Source organism: Ochotona curzoniae, unplaced genomic scaffold (assembly GCF_017591425.1).
Source record: "Ochotona curzoniae isolate NIBS_2020 unplaced genomic scaffold, NIBS_Ocur_1.0 patch49, whole genome shotgun sequence".
Taxonomy (NCBI): domain Eukaryota; kingdom Metazoa; phylum Chordata; class Mammalia; order Lagomorpha; family Ochotonidae; genus Ochotona; species Ochotona curzoniae.
The window spans coordinates 1488700-1512459 of NW_024467027.1; the positions used below are offsets into that span (position 1 = coordinate 1488700).

Sequence of the window (23760 nt, forward strand, 5' to 3'; positions counted from 1 at the left end):
GCATGTGACCTATGGCTGGGAACAAGCCCAGTTGGGGAGCTAAGGCAAAACCCTGGCTGGGTTGATGTTCCCACCAAGGAGCACAGGGCTGGAATGGGGATTGTGTTCTGATCAGGATATGGTTATAGTCTCATTTAGCACAAGTGTGGACTGGGACTGGATGCACCAAGCTAGGCTAGACACCAACACCATCTGGTGCTCTGGAAAACCAGGGTAGATGTGGGATGGACTAGGCTAGGTGAGCTATATGTGGGTATGGACAAGCCATGGCTGGGCTAAAACATCCAACAGTAAAAACCAGATTGGGTTGAAGGCGAGTCAGGAAAAGCCACTGTTCCTGCTAGGGCAGCAGGTAAACTGAGTAGGACTGGTCCAGGGACCCACTAGTATGTGCAAAATTTGACACTGGGAGAGGTTCTGATGGAAGAGCCTGGGCAACTCCTCTGGCAGGACATAAACCCTGCAGGTAAGTGCAAGAAGCATGGAAGAAAACAACCCAGAACAGGCCATGGAAAGTTTCCCACTGGCATATATTTGGCATGGGTCTGGGACAGATCAGGCTGAATCAGTTCACATCATTCACTGGCAAATCCGAGCACCAGAACAGAGTGTGGGTTGAGCCAGGTTTGGTCACAACAAAAACCAGTGCACATTATGGAATGCCAATGTGAGGGTGTCTGTACCAGAAGTGACTGTAGCGCCCAACCAGCATATGTGAGAATCTGGAAGGGGGGTGGCGGAGCCAGTAGGGGGAATATGGAGGTGCTCCCCTGCTGGATCGCTACTCCCACTGGAGAACGTGAACTAGGATGAGAGGGAGACCAGTCTAGGCAGGGCCTATGCACCTCATGTGAGCAGGATCAGGGAAAAGTGAGGCTGGATGCTCACTTCAGCAGCACATACACTACTGAAAAGCCAGTCCAGGCTGACTGTTCCTACTGATGCAAGCATACATTAGAGTGGGTGAGAGTTGGTTGGGCTTTGCCGCAGTACCAACTGGCAGATGCTGGCACAGGGGGCTAATTCTGTCAAGTTAAACTGCAGAACCACCTGGAGAGTGCATGATCTGGGAGTGGGAGTGGCCTAGAAGGGAAATACTGGGCTCCTCCTTCTTGGGTTATCACCCCCACTGGAAAGCACAAAAACTAGGACAGGGCTGGGGTGGCTAGACAGAAAGGCAGGTGCTAGCATATACGTGGGCTGGATAGTTGGGCTCGTTGGGTTGAACTAGGTTTTAATACCCATTTACATGTAGGAGAGCAGAAGGGGATGTGGGACAGATTGGACTAGTCTGTTACACATACTGGCAAACCAGGATAGGGGTGGGTCTGGTGAGTGTTATTGTGGTTCTCTCAAACTAGGCTGCAGCTCAGACAGGTTTATGTGAGGGCTGAGTGTGTGCTAGGCAGAACCAGGATGGACTGCAACACCCATTGTTTCAAGTGGAAGACAGGGCTGGAAACAGAACCGACCCAGAAATTGCAACCACCAGCTGATTAGGGTAGTGGACTGTGCCGGGTCCTGTACTTGCTAGTACATACAAGAATCTTGTCTGGGAACACCTCAGACAAAGTCTCTGGGTAGCTCCCCAATCAAACTGCCGAACTCAGAACTCTAACCACGAAAAGACAAAGGACAGAATAAGTCAGTCAACCACCTCAGCCATATGTTGGCAGTGAAAAGCTGGGCAAACGGAGACTCTAAGATGGACTATATCAATCAGTGGATTCTTCAATGACCTCATCGCGCTTAGAATGGCAAGATTGGCAGCAATTCATAACTGTTGAACTATCAAAACCATTTGAGCAAGACCCTCAGATCATGCTCAACATCAGGGACCTGAGGTGGATGGGAGACTGGGTGGAGCTTCTCCCTTAAAACCCCCCTTAACCTCAGATACATGAAGAAAACAATATGGAAATAATTTTCTTTAAAAAAAAAAAAAGACTCCCAGAAGAACTGTCAACAGCCCTGCTACCCACTGGCTTCAGGACTGTCCCCTTACATCAACTTGAAAATCTGTCTCCTGGATGTTTTCTGATTCCCCTTCACTCAAGATTGCGTCCTAAAAAAATCAATTGCCTTCTAGAAATTAATGGCCCTGCTGCCTCACCTTCCAGATCCCCATCTACATGCTTATTTGGTCATCCTGGAACACTGTTCCACTCCCTAATCCAAACTCCCAGATGCTCGCCACAGAGCAAGATCACAGGTCTCTATTGAAATGGTTCTGCTGCAGGACAGCCTACACTCACGCCTGGATTCAGTCAGATGCTTTGTACCCTTCATGCTTCAGAGCCATTTCCCACAACTTTATTGCTTTATTTCTCAGTTCCCCAGTGAGATCCACTACTCCAGAAGTGAAGAAATCAAGCTTACTCCTTCCCCAAGCAATAATAGACTTTTGGATAATTTTAGCATGGTAGATTTGAGAAGATTTGAGTTTTGTTGACAATTTTCAGTTCATAAACTAAAGAAAGAATTGTAACAGCTTACTACAGAGAATGGTATAAGCAACAGATCCTGCTGAACTATGAATTTTAGGGTAGAAATGTGTGAAAGGAGATGATACTTGGCTACAATTATCGAACAGAGAGAGAAAGTGGAAAACTGGGCACTCGGCGACAAGCTGTGCATGCTGCAGGAACATGCTTGGCATGTAGCTTTTGGGGAAGAATCTGGTTTGAAATTTGCTGTGTTTATATTAAGGATACTACTTTGAAAAATCTATCTCTCTGATGCTCTTTCGGCTGTACCTTCAGACCAGAGACTGTCTTCCCATGAAACTGTTGAACTTATCTGCACAATAAGATGCTGGACTCTATGCTTTGTAGATGCTTGCAAGGAAAAAAAATCTCAACTGAATTTGATCTGTGGTAATGCAACAAGATGGAAGAATCCACCATGGGGGTGGGGGGAGCGGGTTTTGGGGAGGGGAGGGGGGAATCCCAGTGCCTGTAAAACTGTGTCTCATGATGCAAAGTAATAAAAAAAAAAAAAGAAAGAAAAATCTATCCCTCAAATCAAATGCAAATATGCAGGTAGAAAAAGGGATGGTAAATATGAAATGTTAAATTTGCTGATTTTTAAAGGGAGTATTAAATTGTAAGTGGATTATAAAAAAATCTTTGCACCAGAAGTTCCCATTATCATGTAAAACAGATTCTCTGCTCTTATAATCTTCTATACAGAAAAGAGAAATATCCTAACTTATTTTGGAGGGGGAAGGAGAAGTTATCAAACTTCATTTAAAAAACAAATGGAAAATCTCTACATAAGCATATGTCAATTTTTGTTTCCATGCTGTTGTCCAAACACAAATAAAATTGAAACATTATATCCTTTTGCTACATCTATAGCATTTGACCAGAGCAGCAGCCAGATCAACTCATGTGGTTATGCAATTGTACCATAAACTTAAAAATATAAAGTAGAGGGGGAAAAAAGACTAAATTTACAAAAAAGAAAGAATATAGAGAATATATTCATCAGATTTAATAAAATATAGAATAAGTTTGAAGATATTTTGTTACCGTCAATTATTTTCCTATTTTCATCTTTTAGTCTAATAAAATAGATAGAACTATTTTTATTTTCTTATTTTATTTTATTAAAATTTATACTTTGTAAAATAAAAGAAAACAACAAATCTCTACAAATTTATTTTTTCTGGCAAAATGCTGCCTTCAACTGCCTACGTCCAGTAGTCCAGACCAGGCCAGTTTACACTGCCTGCCAGCATATGTGTAGCTTAGGTCTGAGGGTGAGCCAGCTTGGGCCAGTTAATAATACCCACTGGCAGATTTGAGAATCAGAATAGAGTACAGGACGGGCCAGTTCAGGCCACAGCATGAGCCAGTTTACATTAGGACAAGGACTAGGGGCTGGGGTTGGGCATATGTAGCACCCATCAGCATGGGATGCAACTGGGGGAAGACCAGGCCAGGCCAAGCTATAGCATCCACTGGCATATGCCAAGGTTAGAAGGGCCATGCCAGAAGGGACTACAGTACTACCAGCACATGTGAGATACATGGGAGTGGGGGACAGGTGTGAGCCTACTAGGGGAGCTTTGCTGGGTCAGTATTCCTGTGAGAGCTGAGACTGGGGGTAGACAAGGTCATGCAAGGCTACAACTAGTGTTGGCCTGCATGTGAACTGGGCTAGAGAGCCAGGCTATGTTAACTGCATCCACTGGTGCATAGTAAGTACAGGTTGGATTGGCTTTTCCACAGCATCAACTGGCAAGTGCTGGGACTGAAGGCTAGCCCTGTCAAGCTATAGTACAGAACCACCTGGGGAGTTCAAAATCCAAGGTCAGGAGAGAGTCCAGTAGGGAAACTGTGGGAACTTCTCTGATAGGCTGCAACCCCCACTGGTGAGCATGACAACCAAGATTGGGTGTGGACCTGGCTAGCCAGGTGGTGGCACTTGTTGGCATTAGTGAAGGATGGAGGATAGAGTCAGTAGGATTGAGTTAGGCTTCAATGCCAAATGATGTGTATAAGAGTTGAATAAGATGTGGAATAGACTAGACCAATCCACTGTACATACTGGAAGCACAGGAACCAGGGTTGGGAGACAGCCCAGTCAGGGCTCTTGGAGATTGTTGTGACTGAACCACAGCTCCCATTATGTATATGATAGCCAAGTGTGTAGTGGGCAGGGTTGAGCTGAGCCACAGCATCCATTGGTTTGCATGAGAGAAGAGGCTGTAAATAGATCTGATCTAGCAGTTGCAACTATCAGTGAGTGTGTGTGTAGGCTGATGTGGATGACAGAATGAGCTTGACCCTGTACTAGAGGCACACATGAGATCGCCTTAGATAAGATTTCTTTGAGGGTCCCCCCAACTTAATCATTGGACTCATAACTCCAACTATGGGAAGAATGGCAGGACCTCTGATCTGAGAGTGGGGTGCATTTGTCAGAACTGGGTTTCCTCAGTTCTGCATATGTATGGAGGTTGTGATAGTCCATTGCAGCCTGCAAGGACATCTGGAGACATATGGCATCTGCAAGCCATAACAGAGGAAGAAGGGTAGAACAAATTGGTTAACTACCTCCACTGAAGCTTGATAGCAAATTTCTAGGTGAATGGAGACTAAGAGAGACTATGTCAGCCATGGACCTTGAAAATATTTCTTCATCTTTGAATCTATGGGATTGACAGCATGTCAGAACTACTGAAACAATTTCAACAGAACCCTCAGAACATGCTCTACATCAGAGACCCTGAGATGATGGGATGGCTGTTTTCCTACCCGGGGCACTGAGGTGGCTAGGAGGCTGGGTGTGGCTTCTCCCCTTATCTTTCCCTTTCAGAATCAGGAAGAAGAAAAAATAAAATGTGGAAATAATGGTCTCAACCACTTGCCCCTAATCTTCGACTCCTCCCATATAATGAGCTATGTAAGCATTAAAAATAATATTATTGGACCCGGCACGGTGGCGCAGTGGTTAAGGTCTTGCCTTGCATGCCCAGGATCCTATGTGGGCGCCGGTTCTATCCCGGCAGCCCCCGCTTCCCTTCCAGCTCCCTGCCTGTGGCCCGGGAAAGCAGTCGAGGACAGCCCAAAGCTTTGGGACCCTGCACCCTCATGGGAGACCTGGAAAAGGCTCCTGGCTTTGGATTGGCATAGCATTGGCCGTTGCGCTCACTTGGGGAGTGAATCACCGGACGGAAGATCTTCCTCTCTGTCTCTCCTCTCTGTATATCCACCTTTCCAATAAAAAAAAAAAGAACCCATTCATTAAAAATAATATTATTACATATGTACATAGATATATATGTATGTGTGTGTATGTATGTATTTGGAAAACACAGAAATTAGATAAGTATTAAATTTAAATCCCATGTAATTAATTGTGTCAGCATTATAAAAATATATATATATGAAAGTATTTGAAAAGTACAGAAATTAGATGAAACATATTAAATAAAATCATCCACCATCTAAAAAACTGAAAAAGACAAAAGCACTTTCAAATGTCAGCAGTGTGGTGTACAAGCTAATTCTCCAGCTGAGGCACAGGCATCTTATATGAATTCCAGCTCTACTCCTGCCTACTTCCTGCTAATGACCGGGAAAAGCAGCAGCAAATGACAACATTCTCAGGTCCCTTTATCCAAGTGAGAGACTCCAGGGTTTGGATGGCCCACCTCTGGCCTTTATGACCAGCTGGTTAACGAACCAGTGGATGGAAGATCTCTAACTCTCCTTCTCTTTCTGTAACCCTTTCAAGTAAAAACTAATCTCAAAACAATAAGAAACTTTGACATATTATCAGTGCGTGGTGTTTGTCCACTTTGGTTCATTCAGGCACAATAATATCTACTTGCCACTCAACATTTGTCCATAGAAAATTTCTTAAAATACACTTCTTTGCATCTTTTTTTGTACAAAAGTTTAACAACTGCTATGCCTTGACAGAGCTATCAGGACACATGAGGCATTAACATTATCTCCAAATATAAAAGATGAGAACCATTTCTGGAAATAATGAGGGTAGCATAAAGCACTGGAAACGTGCTAGGGAGTGATGCAGATTCTCCGATATGAAAGCTAATCCCTTCACTGAGAATAACATCAAGAACATTTCAATTATTTTTCTAGGCCCTTGTCTATCCTGCTCAATGGACACATATATATTTTTAAAATAAATTCATTTCACTTTTGATGATATTTACATACTTGAGAGGGGTGCATGCCCATGCGTACCACCAATTATGGTGAGGAGGTTCATGGAATGGGAGAAAGGGGATGAAAGAACTGCCTGCAATCTCCTTTTCTTCATTGTTCCAAGGTTGAGGAAATCCTTCCAAGATCCATTATCTCACATAGTCCACTTTAGAGTTTTGATCCTCCCAGATCTTGGTCCAGGAGAGCTGTCCAATTTGTTCTGCCCTCCATTCGTATTAGATGCCCTCTTGACTCATATATTCTTACAAAATTTCTAATATCATCCATTCATTATAAGCCTAAAAATGAGGTGATGTAGCATTGCTCTAATCTGATCAATCTGAAAGGGAAAAAAGGTTGTTCAGGCAATGCAAGGAAGGTTCCTCACTTCTTCAGGTTTCCCTTGCCTCTACTGTGAAGCATGAAGCACTAGAGAGTTTGGGCAGTAAAGCACTATTTAAAGCGAATTCCATTTCATAAAGCTTATTGCTTCCTTTGGCATGAATAACTGTGTTAGAAAGGAAACAGGATTTGTGTTATTGCTGTGGATAAGCAGATAAAAGCTCTGCCTGTAATGCCAGGATTCAACATTGGTGCCACCTGAAGTCCTTAGCTTCTCCAGTTCTAATCCAGCTCCCTCTTAGTGCATGTGGGAAAGCAGCCCAGTACTTGGAGGCTGCACCTGAGAGGGAGAGGGAGAAGCAGAAGAAACTCCTAGTACCTGGCAATGGCCTGACCCAGCTCTGAACATTAGAGCCATTTGGGAACTAAACCAGTTGATAGAAGATCGATCACTCTCTCTCTAACTCTGAATTTCAGAAACACAAATATTTTTTTTAAAGGAAGGAAGGAAGATCTTAATCCATACTCTAACAGCCATCATAAACACCTCAGCCCTTGTTAACTAAGTTTTACATAAAGCTCTGTAAACTCAAAGAAACTGAGAAGGTACACCATACAGCATACCTCGTTTTCTGAGAGGACACCATAAAACCCCATAAATTCACCTGTCCCATAGTAAAAAAAAAAAAAAAAAGTGCACACAATCCAGGGATCTTGCTGGAAATCTGGAGATTTATTTTACCAACATTTTGAAACCAAAGAGATAAACCAAGGCCTTATAGGTGGATAACAGCACCCTTCAGTGGCTGAGCTTGAATCAAACCCATACTGCATATTTTCTCTCTCATCTAGTTTAAACATTCCCTTTGTCTAAATAATTACAGAAGCATAATTCAATTTTGTATATTTTCAAGAGTTTCGGAACAGATGAAGCCTTTTAGTAAAATGTAGACCAAAAAGTCAGAAAAAGATCAATGTCTACAGTTTTGTAAATGTATCTAGGTTGTTCAATGCATATCTCTTAGGATAATCTGCATTACTGAGAAACATAAACTTTAGGTCTTATGTTGAATGGATATATTTCACAGTAATGATCATTTTTTCATCTCAGAGTCAATTCAAATTGAATTATCATGGTGTCTTTTCACTTATTAATTTTTAGTGGTTACTGCCATTGGTAAATAGACTTCTTAGTCCATCCTATACTCATCTGACATGACCTCCCTTACACGACCTAACATTTTGGGGACCCTAGTCAGAGGGTAGTGGTCATTTTGAGCTCCAAAAACAGCTGCAATAGTAGGGGAGAGGGTATACTGTGGTGATTAACACAGCCCTGGCAGGTGATTCCAGGTTCCAGGCTCACAGGATTTGCACTGACCTTTAACCACACACATGTATCTCACCACCTGATCTGTTCCTGTTCTGAGTACTCATCTTGCACTCAGGAAGGCTGCATGCCACACAGCTTTGTCAGGCTCCATATGTTGTTATGGCCCATCAGGATTCTGAATTGTTTGGGTGTGGCAGTCACTTGTCTATCTTGATGTCTATGTTTCTGCTAAAACTGTTGAATTCTACAGGTGTGGTGGAGAGATAACAACTGCTAATCCAAATTCTATTCTTACAGTCCTCTACCGTGTATTTTACAAAACCAAAAAAGGGTGTTGCTTTACAATAACGCTGCTTGGCCTCTGCACTCCTTGAGATTAAATAAAAAATAGCTTCATGATAAATTTTAGTTTTATGCCACTCCTTTCCAGTCAGAATTATTTTAGAAATATTTTAAATTGTTAACACACATTACGGTCTGTGCTTACTGGTCAAAAAATACTATACGTTTCAAAAAATTATACCTTTCATCTAATGTGAACCAATTTTTGGAGTTTTCCATAACAAAAAAAATTTTTTTAAACAGATGTTATGTTTCCTAAGTCATCTTGGTACAGTTAAGTATAAATTGGACAAAGCTAAGAGAACAAACAGCTGTCTCATTCATTAACAAGTTTTATGGTTCCAGACACAACTGTTTAAAATCTGACTCTATCTATATCTATGTCATCTTTAAAAAAATCAATAAACTCATGTTACTAAAAACAAACATAAATCTAAAGATCTTAAACTGATGCTAAAATTAATTTATCGTTCTGTTCTAAATAAAAATCACAAAGTCAACACAAATTATTTCTGGTTCATACAGTTTAAATGTTTAATAAAAACTGTTTTTAAAATATTTTAAGTCATTAGTGCATTTATGCTCAAGTTCACCAATCTAACAAGTTACTCATGTTATTTTCTGATTAGTGTCCATAATGTAAAATTCAGTTTAAGTATTAACTTGTACTCTTAAATTTATAGCAAACATCAAATCTTTGGGTAAATGTTTTCTAAAACTATTATTTAATAGTTTTCACTTAATATTGTTCCTTAGAATAAACAACCTAATGACTCACACTTTTTCTTCATTTTTCCTCTATGCTCTCTTAAAACTCTAAACTAAAGCCTCTCAGGATCTCCACACCCTATAGAAATAATGAATCATTCTGTAGTAATGCCTGAACACATATAAAAGAACAGGTAACAATTATCTCCTCATGGACATTACCTCACAGCATCTGTAAATTCCTCTAGACACAACCTATGAGTTATAAATGAACTTTAACTATTAAATCTTTCCTTTTCACCTATTTTCCTATTGTAAAAATTCCCTCAACTATTAACACAAACAACAAACCTACATATACTAAGCAAAAATCTCAAACTATCTTAGAGTAATCCATACTATACATTACAAGCATCCTTTATAACCTTCAAAAACAATTACTTGTTCTCAGGACGGGGCGTCTCATGCCTGGATCACAATGGGCAAAGCCATTGCTGGCCCTGCTGGGGCCCTTCCAAACCGAATCCACTAAGAAAGCCGCCCTCATCTGAATGGATCATGCACTTGGGTATTTAAACCTCCAATGCAGCTGGTTGGGTCTCAGGGGGCCTCAATGGATGGACAATGCACAGGCCATGTGCTGATCCCTATGGTTAGCTACCTTTGTAAGCCTAAAAACTCATGAAATGGGATTTGTTGGTTATTTAAACCTCCAGCATCATTGCACTGTCTCAATCTCAGCCTGGATGGACAATGGCACTAGCTTATTTGGGAATAGACCAGGACTGTTAATAAATATCTGTTGCCTGGATTTAAACTCCAGGTGTTTGTGCTCAACTCATGCCTGGAGATCCACCATGTGCTGAGCCCTGGTGGGGGTTCCTTTTGACCCAAAGGACCCAAATTCAATGGATCTTGCACTTGTTATTAAACCAGCAGAAGCTGGCAATCTCATGCCTATACAACATCTGACTGTCCTGCTGGTTAACTTTTTGATAAACTGAAACCCAAAGCCATGAAATCTGACCAGCATACCTGTTATTTAAGAGTCATAAAGCAATGGTTCAGGACTTCTAGTAATCCAACCTAACAGCCGCCATGTCAGCTTCCCCTTGGTGCTTTTAACAAGGCCTTGGGCAGGCCACCATCATAAATCATGCACCTTGGTGGATTTAACAGCAGCCAAGGTGGCTCAGGACAATCCAGGGATCCGCATGGACAATGTGGAGCTTCTTTTTCCCCTTTGAAACAACCTGTCTAAATTAATGGACTGAGTCAACCTTCCTTTATAAAACCTCAGCAGCATTTTCTCTCTCATGTGATACAGCCATCCTTTGTCTGATGCTTTCCTTTTTCAAGGTTGTCAACCCACCGTCATCGGAAATCTGACCTTTTATTTAAATGTAGCAATGGTCTCAGATGATGGATACAGACACAATGTGCTGAGGTTTTTCAGTAACCGATTCACTAAAATTGAATTATCATAGTGAATTTATTTAAATTTCAGCAGCCATGCAGCTTAATCATCTCATGCCATCAAATTCAATCTGACTGTCCTTTCCTTCCTTAAACCTAAAACAAATCATGGGAATATCTACTTCTTTAGAAACCTATGGTCTCAACTCTCATGCACGACCAAACAGTTGAGCTGTCCAGGGATTTGTGCATCTGTTGATCTGATTTGTTCTTTGAGTTGATTGCAGGTTAACCCATTGTGTTTCACCTGAAACAGGTAACTTTTTCAAACTTTTCACTAATAATCTGACACCAAATCAGTCATGCAGAAGCTAATCTTGGGTGTCCTGAAATACTCCAACTTGGCCAGTGTCAACTGTAAGGAACAATATGAACAAATTCCACAGGTAAAACTAGAAAGGAGGGAGCAGAGTCTTACTGGTTCTTGTACCTGTCTGTTGGAAACTAAATGTCTACAAACAGGTGAGAGCTAACAACTGAATCAGAATCCATTCCAAGTGATCTATGGCTACAGACCAGCAAAAACCCTAGCTGGGTGTTACAATAACGCTGCCTGGCCTCTGCACTCCTGATCTTAAAAAAAGTTGTAGCTCATGATAAATGTTAGTTTTATGCCAACTCCTTCTCCAGTCAGATTATACTAGAAACATACTGACCATGTGTTTAATAGACAAAATGGCTCTGGAACATCCAACAGCAAGAATTGAAGGCCATCAGGAAAACCATTCCTTTAATGGAGTGACTTTTGGTCATAACCACTGTTAAGCAAAAACAATTCTGATGTTATGTACTCCTCTTGGACACAGACAGTAAACGCATAAACTGAAGAAAACAAAAAGCTGGAAAGCTACACTGGCATTCACCAAGACCAGCTGAATTCCAAACATCCACTAATCCAAACCATGTCACCTTTAACAAAAATGCAATTAAAATCATGTTACTCCTGTACAAACATACCAGCTAAACAAGAAAGGATGCAAAATTAATTTATCAGTTACTTCCTAAATATCACAAAGTCAACTACACAATGTTTCTGGTTCATACAGTTTAAAGGTTTATTCCTAACTGTTTCAAAAAAATTAGAGTAATGCATGTTATGCTTAAGTTCACATCTAACAAGTTACTCATGTTAATTTCTCATTAGTGTTCATAATGTAAAATTCAGTAAGTATTAACTTGTATTTTAAACTTATTACTGCTACACTTACTTAATATTGTTCCTTATTGAATAAACAACCTAATGACTCACACTTTTTATTCATTTGTTCCTATGCTCTCTTAAAACTCTAAACTAAACCAACTAGGATCTCCACCCCTATAGAAATAATGAATCATTCTTTCTTAATGCCTGAACACTCTATAAAAGAACAGGTAACAATTAACAACCTCTCAGCTATGATGAACATTCTCAGTAAATTTTCAAACACAACCTATGGTTATGACAACTTTAACTGCATTAAATCTCTTGACAAACCCTATTACCCTATCTGTAAAAATTCCTTCTCCCTATTAACAAAACAACAAACCTACATATACTAAGCAAAAATCTCAAACTATCTTAGAGTAATCCATACTATACATTACAAGCATCCTTTATAACCTTCAAAAACAATTATTAAATGTACACATCACATCACACCCTAAAAAAAGTCAACTGGTAAAAAATAACTTAAAAATAAAAATAAAAGGGGTGATATCCCCCTGAGACACTTTATGCCTAGCATTTTTAACACTTAATTTTAAAAATTTCACTCGGGAAGACTTTAATACTCCTGTTAACAAATATTCTCTAAATCACTGCCTTGGTAAGACAACTAACTGACCGGAACACTACTGTCCCTGGGCAGAGGTTCTGCTCTTGTCCCCACAGGATTCCCTGACTGATCCTCTGAAGAACTGCAGGTTTCTCTGTTGCTCATCTGGCTTCAGAAGTGCAGCAGTTCTCATGGAAACATCCCTGTCCCTGAAGAAAATGGATCTTCCTTAAAAACAGGAACTTCACAGGATGTAGCTGACAGCCAAGGCGCCATTTATCACTGTGACAACTGCCAAACTGCTGACATGGGGTCAACTTTAGAAGCTCTCACATGAAGCAACCAACATGATGCAATGTAAGGGGAAAATGTCTCCAGAGACATTGTTCCTAGCCATGGTTGCCATCACACTCTGTCCTCTGCTTCAGCTGTAAGCTGGGGTAGTAATCACACTTACTGGACCTACATTCCTCATTCCCCACTAAATTGCTCTGTCACATGGTGGGATTCAAGTGTTCTGGTATGTCAATGATTCCACTTGGATTCCTGAGCCTTTTGATGACAAGGGAACTCTAATAAAGGAAGAAGGGATACAGTTAAATATAAATACGGGTTATGGTCAGAAGGGACTCCCATTTGCATAGGGTCACATTCTCACTGATTTAACCAGAACACAGGGCTTAACTTACTGCACTAAAAAATAAAATCAACAAGATCATAGGGAAACAAAGCTGGTGTAGCTTTTCTTGAGTCCATAGTTAATACACAGGGCTATCAGGCATAACTGTCACATGCTAGTTTATGATTCCATTGTATCATGGCTATTTTGGGTATCTTGTGTGGGACCAGAAATAAGGAGGATGTTTAATATTTCCTATGAAAATGTCATAGATCAAAGCCCTGTGGGCTCTGCCCATAGCTAGCTCAATGGAAGTTTATTGTGATTGAATCAGATTAACGAAACCATTGAGATTCATGTTAGATCATTTGATTCTATTGTTTGGCATGGAGGTGGCATGGCTGCTCCTTCCCCTTATATTCCTGGATACTTCCATCAGAACCACATTTGGAAATTAGTCAATGCTCTGGAACCCATGGCGGTTTGGATAGACTGTTTTCAACTAAACTGGAAACCTATCAGTGTCATTTACTAAAATGCTTTTAAAGATTTATTTATTTATTGGAAAGTCAGATATACAGAGAGGAGGAGAGACACAGAGGAAGATCTTCCGTCTGATGATTCACTCCCCAAGTGAGCGCAACGGCCGATGCTATGCCGATCCGAAGCCAGGATCCAGGAACTTCTTCCGGGTCTCCAACACAGGTGCAGGTTCCCTGCTTTCCCAGGCCACAAGCAGGGAGCTGTGGATGGGAAGTGGAGCTGCCGGGATTAGAACCGGTGCCCATATGGGATCCCAGGGCATTCAAGGTGAGGACTTTAGCCGCTAGGCCATGCTGCTGGGCCCCATTTACAAAAATTTAACTGTTTATACTCAAGCTTGTGTTAGCCTACCCTTTGTGTTGATGGTGGGGTCTATACATTGGAATCAATCTGTGAATTCTCTGTTATGCATGAATTGTTCTGTGTATACGTTACCCACAAATACTGTAAATTTCCCCCTGGGAAACTATATACTTTCTCAGGGCTCATGTGGGGTAGAGGATACTTGTTAGACTAGAAAGAGAATGGGAAGAGTCAGCATCTGTGTTCATTCTTCATACCTTGATTCAAGAGCTTAAAAAACAGGCTACTCAGTTTATAGGAATGTTAATTGCAGCCATAAGGCGGATCATTGCAATCACTATTGCTGCAGCTGTGACTGGAGTAGCCTTGCATTAAGGAGTCCAGACTCTATGTTTTGTGCAAAATTGGCAAAAAGATTCAGAAGACTTATGGGTTTACCCAGAGACAAACTGATAATCAATTATATGCTGAGAGAGCCAGTTTGAAATCAACTGTTAGGCTGGGAGACCAAATAAAATTCATTAACCAGCAACTATCCCTAAGATGTGACTGGAATTATTCCACTGTATGAATGACTCCTGTGCCTTGACTGGGAACAGATTAAAAGACATTTGACTGATCATGGTAATATGTCATCTCAAATAAAGGAGCTTCAATCTACTATTATGACAGCTTTTCAAACCTAATTAAGTCTCATAATCTGGCAATCAGTTATTGAAAGATATAGATAAGGATGTTTTGACTCTTAGTCTCTTAATAATCATAAGTACTGAGGAAGAGGATTACGTTAATCATTTATGCTTTTTTGTATGTTTTTTGCTATCTATATGTAGTCAGGAAAAGTTTGTCAATATTCAGGTTAACTGCACACAATCACAAGGTGGTTCAACATATTATATTTCAAATGATCAGCTAGAAGAGATAACAACAGGACCAACCATGAACTCTGCAAAGGTGCCAGTTCAGGTGAGACTCTTGGAAGAGCCTCTGGCTTATTTAATAGTTTTTGCTGTTTTTTTTTTTTTTTAAGATTTACTTATTTTTACTGGAAAGTCAGATTTACAGAGAGAAGGAGAGACAGAGGAAAGATCTTCCATCCACTGATTCACTCACTAAGTGGCCACAATGTCCGGAGCTGAGCTGACCTAAAGCCAGGAGCCTGGAGCTTCTTCCAATTCTCCCACAAAGGTGACAAGGTCAAGACTTTGGACCATCCTCAATTGCTTTCCCAGGCCACAAGCAGGGATGGGAAGTGGAGTCACCAAAATTATAACTGGAGCATATATGGGGTTTCAGCATATACAGGGCAAGGACTTTAGCCACTAGGTTACCAAGTCAGGACCAGCTTATAAAATGTAATTGTCTGCTAACTTCAGTAACTCACTTTGCCTGAGATGTCATTGCAATAGAATTAACAGATGACCACTCTGATGTTGTTCACATAACATGACTGTTTGTATATTCACTTTGACTATAAAAACTCTGTTTTGCCTTCCCCTTGGTGCACTATCCTGCAAGATAGCTGCCACCTTGCTCCATAACAAATTCAATATTTTTTTCTTGAAAGGTTGAAAACTCTGCATTCTGATTTACAACAACTCACCACATCAACAAATTGAAGAGTGAAGACCATATTGCCATCTCAGTCAATGCAGAGAAGGCATCTGATAAAATCCAATACAACTTCATGCTAAAACCTTAAGCAAGATATTGCCTGGAAAGAACATTGTGTAACATAATCAAAACAATAAATGAAAGCCCCATGTCAGCATCACACTACATGGAGAAAGGCTGAAAGCTTTTCTGCTAAGATATGGATCTAGACCAGGCTGGCCATTTTCAATACTTCTACTCCATATAGTATTAGAAATCCTGGCCAGAGCTATTAGGCAAGAAAAACAAATTAAAGGAGTTCTAAACTGGAAATGAAAAAGTCAAATTATCAGTGTACACAGATGATAGGAGTCTGTACATAGCAGAAACATAAGACTATAGAGTATTGAAGCTTGTGGGAGAGTATGGCATGGCAACAGGATACAATATTAATGAACATAAATGAATTACCCTAGTATATACAAAACCCATGGCTGAGAGTGAACTTGTAAGTACAGCCCCCTTTAAAATAGCGGAGAGGAACCTTAAATACCTTGGAATTGATTAACCTAACTAAAGATGTGGAAGATCTCTACAATGAAAATTACAAAACATTTAAAGAAGAAATGGAGGAAGACACTGAAAGATGGAGAAATTTATCCTTTCCTTGATCTGCAAGATCAAGATCATTAAGAACTGGGCCAGGTACAGTAGATTAGTGGCCAAAGTCCTTGCCTTGTACATGCCAGGATCCCATATGGGCACCATTTCGAATCCCTATGGCCCATTTCCCATCCAGCTCCCTGTTTGTGTCCAGGGAAAGCAGTTGAGGATGGCCCAAAGCCTTTGGGACTTGCATCTGAGTGGGAGATCCAGGAGAGGCTCCAGGCTCCTGGTTTCAGATAAGCTCAGTTCTGGCCATTGTGGCTACCTGGGGATTGAATCATGTGACAGATCTTCCTTTCTGTCTCTCCTCTCTGTATATCAGACTTTCCAGTTTAAAAAAAAATATTTTTTTTGAGGGGTATGCCTTGGGATCTTGGTAGAGAGAACTTTGGCTGCTGGGAACACCCAGGCCGGGTTGGCCTCCATGCTTGGGGCCCTGACTACAGTCACCTCGATCATGTGATGAGCAGGCCTGGGCAGCCGGAGTGTCATTTCACACCAGGCCCCACCTGCTGGCTGCCCAGCGGTGAGCTCTGGGGCCTTGAGGGTTGGGATTGCTACCTAGATATGTCCATGAATAAGGCCACTGTGCGTCTGGGTGAGGAATCACTCCGGATGGACGCCCAATGACAGAGTAACTTTTCCTTGAAAGTCAGCAAGGGTACTGAGACCTGGGGGTTTAGAGGGAAGAGATCAGACAATCTGTATGGGTCAGACTGATACACCAGCCTACTTGTGAGTCCTGTGTAGAACTTGCTATCACCAAACAATGCTGACCACTACATGCCAGTCCATGTGAAAGCTAAGGCTGGAGGCCTGTCTAGCAGGACTAGATCCTAGTACCCAACAGAATGTCGGATCAAGGGAAGGGTCACATTTGGCAGGGCCATGACACTAACCAGCACACAAGAGAACCAGGTCCAGGGGTAGATTCTGTGGGGAATGTATGGGCCAAACCCTGTGGAAATACAAGTCCCACTGGTTAGCTCAAGAGTTGGGGTGGTGATGGACTGAGCTAGGTGTGACCATGGAACTTGCAATCACTCACAGGTAACGGATCCAATAACAGTCTGAGCAGTTGCAGCAGCACCCAAATGTGCATCCTAAAATAGGATGTGGGGTGGGCTGGGCTGCAAAGCTAACCAACTCATGCAAGACCAAGATGGAAGGGCAGACTATGCTGGGCACTGGCCTAACACCCACTACCATGTATGAGATTTGGTGGGAGTGAGTCAAGTGGGGAAACTTGGGAAACTCCCCTAGTGGGTTACAACTCTTACTGATGATCACACGGCCCAGGCCTGGGGGTCAAGAAAGCTGGGTAAAGGTAACTCTGACAGATGGCTAATGTGTGAGTTGGTTACGGAAGGGGGCACACTAGGCAGGACCAAGCAAACCTTAGCTCACAAGCAAGAACAGAAATCAGGATGGAGCACAGGTCATGCCAAGCTAGGTTCTTACACCAACTGGTCTGCATGAATCAGGAATGCTAGGTCACAGCATCTAAGGAAAATGACAAGACAGGTGAGGGGCTATGCCAAGCTGGATCAGAGCAACCACTGACATGCACACGATCTATGGCTGGGAACAAGCCTGGTTGGGAACCTAGGTGGACACACTGGCTGGGTTGTGGCTCCCACTGGTGAGTGTGGGGACACAAGTGGGGGCTGTGTTACGATCTGGATATGGCTGCAGTATCCAATAGCACAAGTGTGGACTGGGACTTGGGTGCACTGAGCCAGGCTAGACTCCAGTACCATCTGGTGCTCATGAGAACCAGAGTAGGGGTAGGAGGGACTAGACCAGGTCTCTGTCCCTACTGAGTCATCCATGAGCTGTGTCTGGTCATGGATGAACCTTGGCTGGGCTGAAACATCCAACAGTAAGAACTGGAATGGATTGAAGGCCATTCAGGAAATGTCCACCGTTCCTGCCAGGACAGGAGGTGAACTAAGTAGTGCTGGCCCATGGAACCACCACTATGTGCAAGACCTGGCACTGGGAGAGGTTCTGATGGAGAAGCTTGGGAAACTTCTCTGTCAGGACACAGTCTCTGCAGGTGAGCACAACAACCACAACAGGGAGCAACCCAGACCAGATAATATTACCCACCGACATACATTTGCAGACCAGGTTGAACCAGTACACATCACCCGCTGATGAATCTAGGCACCACAACAGACTGTGGGCCGGGACAGGTTTAGTTGCAACACATACCAGTTCACATTACAGCTGGGATTGTGGCCGGCTGGGCAGGGCTAGGCTGTAACCCTCACCAGCATCAGCGGAAATTGGGGGTGGGCCAGGCAGGCCAAGCTACAACACGCACTGGCAAATGCCAAGGCAAGGGGGGGATAGGCAGACTGGACCGCAGCACCCATCCAGCACACACGAGAACCAGGGAGGGAAGAGGCAAAGCTGGGAGGGGCAATGTGGAGGGCTCCCCTCCTGGACAGCCAATCCCACTAGAGAATGTGAGTTGGAGTGGCACAGACCAGACCAGCCTGGGCTACAACATACGTGGACCACAAGTGAGCTAGATCAGGGAAAAGCCAGGCTGGGCTGACTGTTCCTATTGGGGCAAGCATAAATAGGAGTTGGTGAGGGTTGGCTGGCCTTTCCCACAGCATCAGCTGGCAGAGGTTGGCAGTGGGGGCAAACTCTATTAAACTCAACTGCAGTACCACCTGGAAAGTGCATGATCCAGAAGTAGGAGTGGCCCAGTAGGGAAACAATGGGTACCTCCCTCTGGGGTTATCACTCCCACTGGAGAGCATGAAAGCCAGGACTGGGGCAGCGGTGGATAGTCAGAACGGCACCTGTCAGCCTATGTGTGGGCTGGATGGCGGGCCTGGTTGGGTTGAACTAGCCTTCAATGCCCATTGACATGTATGAGAGCTGAATGGAATGTGGGACAGATGGGACAAGTCGGTGGTACATATGGGCAAGCCTGGGATGCAGAGCAATGGGAAGGCCTGGTGGGTGTTAGTGTGGGTCACTCCAAATAGGCTGCAGCTCCCACTGATTTATGTGAGGGCCGAGTATGTGCTGGGCAGATTCAATCTGGACTTTAACACCCATTGGTTCCAGTGAAAAACAGGGCTGTAAACAGAACTGACCCAACAATTGTGTAAGCTGATTAGGGTGAAAAACTGTGCCAAACCATGCATTGGCATGCACACACAAGAATCCAGTCTGGGATCACCTAGGATGAAGTTTCTTTGGGAATCCCCCAACTGAATTGCTGATCTCAGAATCCCAACATGAAGAGAAGTGCAGGTTACATGGTCTGAACATGGAGTGCATGTGTCAAAGCTAAGCCTCCTCAGAGGCTCAGATGACACAGTGGACAGCATATCCAGGTACACAGGGAGGATACAGCAGTCCATCAGAACCTGCAGATGACACCTAGTACCACAACAGAGGAAGGAACTAATTGATCTACTCTCCCAGCCAGGTGTTGGCAGTGAAAATCTGGGCAAACGGAGATTCTAAGGTGAACTATATAAGCCAGTGCATTCTGTAGAGATTTCACTATGTTTGGAAGGGTGAGATTGGCAGCAATTCAGAACTTGTGAACTATCGAAACCACCTGAGTTGGACCCTCAGAGCGTGCTCCACATCGGGGAACTGGCATGGGTTGGAGACTGGGTGGGGCTTCTCCCTTATCTGGGGTAATTCCTCCCTTACCCCAGATACAGAAAAGAATAATAATAATATGGAAACAATGGTCTTACCAACTTTCCTGCAGGCCTTGACCCTTTGTTCCCTTGTCAACTATGTAAAAATTATAACAATAAAAAATATATACTAAATAAATAAATAAATAAATCTTTTAAAAAATCCATAGTACTGAAAGTAATATACAAATTGAGGGTGATATGAATCAAAATTCTGAAAACATTCTTCTCAGAGCTAGAAAAGATCATACAAAAATCCATCTGGAAACAGAGAAGACCACAAATAGTCAAAGCTATCTGGAATAACAAAATGAAGCTGAAATCACAATTCCAGATCAAGACATACTGCAGGGCAGTGGAATCAATACAGCCTGGAACTGGTACTGGTACAGAAGCAGAGACAAGATCAATGGACCAGGAAGCAATTAATTCTATCTTCATCCACATGGAGGGCAAGGATCCAAATCTCTGGGCCAAATTCCACTGCCTTCCCAAGCACATTAGCAGGAATCTGAATAAGGAGCAGCCAGGAATCAATCTGGCACTGCAATATTCTATGCAGTATGACCAGCAGTGATCTAACACACTGTACCACAATGCCAGGCCCAAGGTTAGTCTTTTTGATTCATTACTATGAAAAACATTGCCATGTGCCTTTAACAAATTAATTCATTTTATAATCCCATTCTTAGAAAGACATGCACATTAATGTCACCTTTCTCCAAAAGCTCTTAGCTCTGGAACAATCATTGTAATTCATGTAATTTATGTGTGGCCATCCCTTACTGTTACACTCACATCAACATATAAATACACAACATAGCTTATACAGGAAATCACATTTAATGTCAACTGGAGTTAGATATTAAAATATAACCTATCACTTGAAATTTTGAAATAAGTCATTGTATCCTTTTATAATGTCAAAAATGATATAAATAGAAGTCACCAGAAAATTTGTAAATTTAACTCATTTTTTTCAATTCTGATCATCACCACCACCAATTTTCAAATACTTTTAACTTCTGAAAACTGTTGCCATAGTGATTTAGTTTCTGGTTTGCAGAACACAACCCAGAGTGCCTGGCTGAGATGCAACCATCATGCCAGATTCAATTATAGCTGACTGCACAAGCCCACTTGGAACATCACTGAAATATGAAGTTCAAGTAGACATGTTCAGCTATGTTGGATACTTAGCTTAAGACATAGCTTCCAACTATTAACAATTATTTCATTTATTTACAATGCAAAAAGAACTTATATCTAGTGGTTCATGCTCCTCACACACTTACAAGAGCCAAGCTAAGCCCATTCAAAGCTAGAAATGAGGAATTGCATCCATGCTTGCTCCCATATGGATAGTTAAAAATTTAACTAGGGGGTCTGGTGCAGTGGCCTAGCAGCTAGGCCTCTCCTTGAACATGCCAGAATCCCATATGGGTGCCGGTTCTAATCCTGGCAGCCCTACTTCCCATCCAGCTCCCTGCTTGTGGCCTGGGAAAGCAGCTGAGGATGGCCCAAAGCCTTGGGAACCTGCACCTGTGTGGGAGACATGGAAGGAGCAAGTTCAGCCTGGCTTCAGACTGGCATGGCACCAGCCATTGCAGTCACTTGGGGAGTGAATCATTGGATGGAAGATCTTCCTCTCTGTCTCTTCTCTCTGTATATCTGACTTTTCAGTAAAAATAAATAAATTAAAAAAAAAAAAAAACTCAAGTAGGCTTTTGCTATCTATCCAGAAACATCAGCAAGAAGCTGCTAATTAGAAGTAGCCAAATCCTGATCTGGCACTCTTTAAACAAAATACTGGTATCTAAATCACTTGCTAACCTGCTGTGTTACCACACTTGCCTCATTAGCTGCCAGGAGTAACTTAGTCCATTATGTTACAAGAATTTGAGTAGTGAACCAGCTTATGAGTACTCGCTCTCCATGCTCTTTGTCCTTGCCTCTACAACAAAAACATACAAAAAGACAGGACCAGCAGTCAGTAGCTAAGCACCTGCAGTGCTGGCATCCGATATGGGTGCCGGCTCGAGTCCCAGCTGCTCCACTTACAATCCATGCCCCTAATAGCTTGGGAAAGCAGTAAAGGATGGTCTAAGTCCTCGGGCCCCTCTACCCATGTGGGAGGGCCAGGAGAAGCTCCATGCTCCTAACTAGGGCCAGCCCTCCTTCAGCTAATGAGGACATTTGTGAATGAACCAGCAGATGGCAGATCCCTCTCCATCTTTGTTTCTTTTCCCATAATGCTTTCAAATACAAACAAATTTTAAAATAATGTTTATTAAAAAAAAAAAGCCCAGTCCTCTGTGGACTTCTCCCTAATACCTTTAATACTTCCATGCAAAGTCACTGCAAATGTGCTGCTTCCATACAGTCACCCACAGTGGAACTGCAGACGGACAAGGTGGGATCCACGTGTCCTCACGCTCATATACAGCCTCACCACCCCTGCAGGCCCCGGGCCCAACCTCCACTCCACTCAGCCAGAGCGTGGTTCTGGCCGCAGGGAACTGAGGACAGAAAAAGCAGTGATGTCACCTTCTGCTGGCAGTCAGCAGCAGGGGGAGTCCTGTGGTCTCACTTGCAATTACCGAGACTACAGGTTTCCTTTGACCTGGTCATGATGGGGTAAGTTCAAATAACATTGAGTCTTGCTGCCTTTATTGAATACTGAATTTTCTTCAAATATGTCTCTATTTGCTATCTCTCTTTTACGCCATTTTGAGAATCTTTGTGAGAATCTTTCTTTAAAATATTTTTATCAGGGGTGTCATAGAGACAAAGCAGGTTGAGCCACCACTTATAATGCTGTCATCCTGTTAACAGAGCACCAGTTTCTACACCAGCCACTCTGCTTCTGATCAACTTCCTGATGAGACCCCTGAAATGGCAGTGACAGATATTCGAGATTGAACCCCTGATACCTACATGAGAGCCCCAATGGGGATTTCTTGCTCCTGGATTGGACCTGACCAAGCTTCGACCTGGAGACACTGGGTCCATGGTGGGAGTGACCTGGTGATAGAGGGTCTCGCTGTCCTTTCCACTCTCTCATGTGTGCTTGCCTATTCTCCAAATTTACATGTCTCTAAATGCCGCAAGTAGAACATATTAGATAAAAGAAAATTAAATTCAATGATATGTCTCCAATTAATGACCCACATAATCTGTGTGTGGGAGCCACAGAGATGGTCTGGATCATCCAAGCTGCTGTGGCAGAAGCTGGTTATCATACAAGGTTGCATGTTCGGGGCATCTAAACTCAGAAGAGCCCTTTGAGGCATGCAGATAAGGAGGGCAGGGCTCCTCTGGGAGAGATGAGCAGGATGGGTCCCTTGTGACGTTTTCTTTTGCTTGAGTCAGGCCAAGCTTTGAAAATATTAAGAATATAATTTTTAATCTAATAATTACAATATAAATTGTCATATTAATCTTTTTTTAAAAGATTTATTATTTTTTTTTTTTTGCAAAGTCAGATATACAGGGAGGAGGAGAAACAAAGAGGAAGATCTTCTATCCAATGATTCACTCCCCAATTGGCCACAATGGCTGGAATTGCACTGATCCAAAGCCAGGATCCAGGGGGTTCCTCCAGGTCTCCCACACAGGTGCAGGGCCCCAAGGCCTTGGGCCATCCTTGACTGCTTTCCCAGGCCTCAAGCAGGGAGCTGGATGGAAAGTGGAGCCACCAGGATTAGAACTGGCATCC

At 42.6% G+C, this 23760-nt stretch overlaps 1 long non-coding RNA gene across 1 annotated transcript; it reads right to left on the minus strand.

The window, feature by feature from the left end:
* Positions 1-1296: 1296 nt before the first annotated feature.
* On the minus strand, positions 1297-19419 carry LOC121168064. Its single transcript, XR_005885686.1, has 3 exons — positions 19362-19419; positions 12683-12685; positions 1297-1349 (listed from the first exon to the last, which is right to left on the minus strand). It is a non-coding gene; the product is annotated as an uncharacterized LOC121168064 (long non-coding RNA).
* Between the last annotated feature and the right edge of the window lie 4341 nt (positions 19420-23760).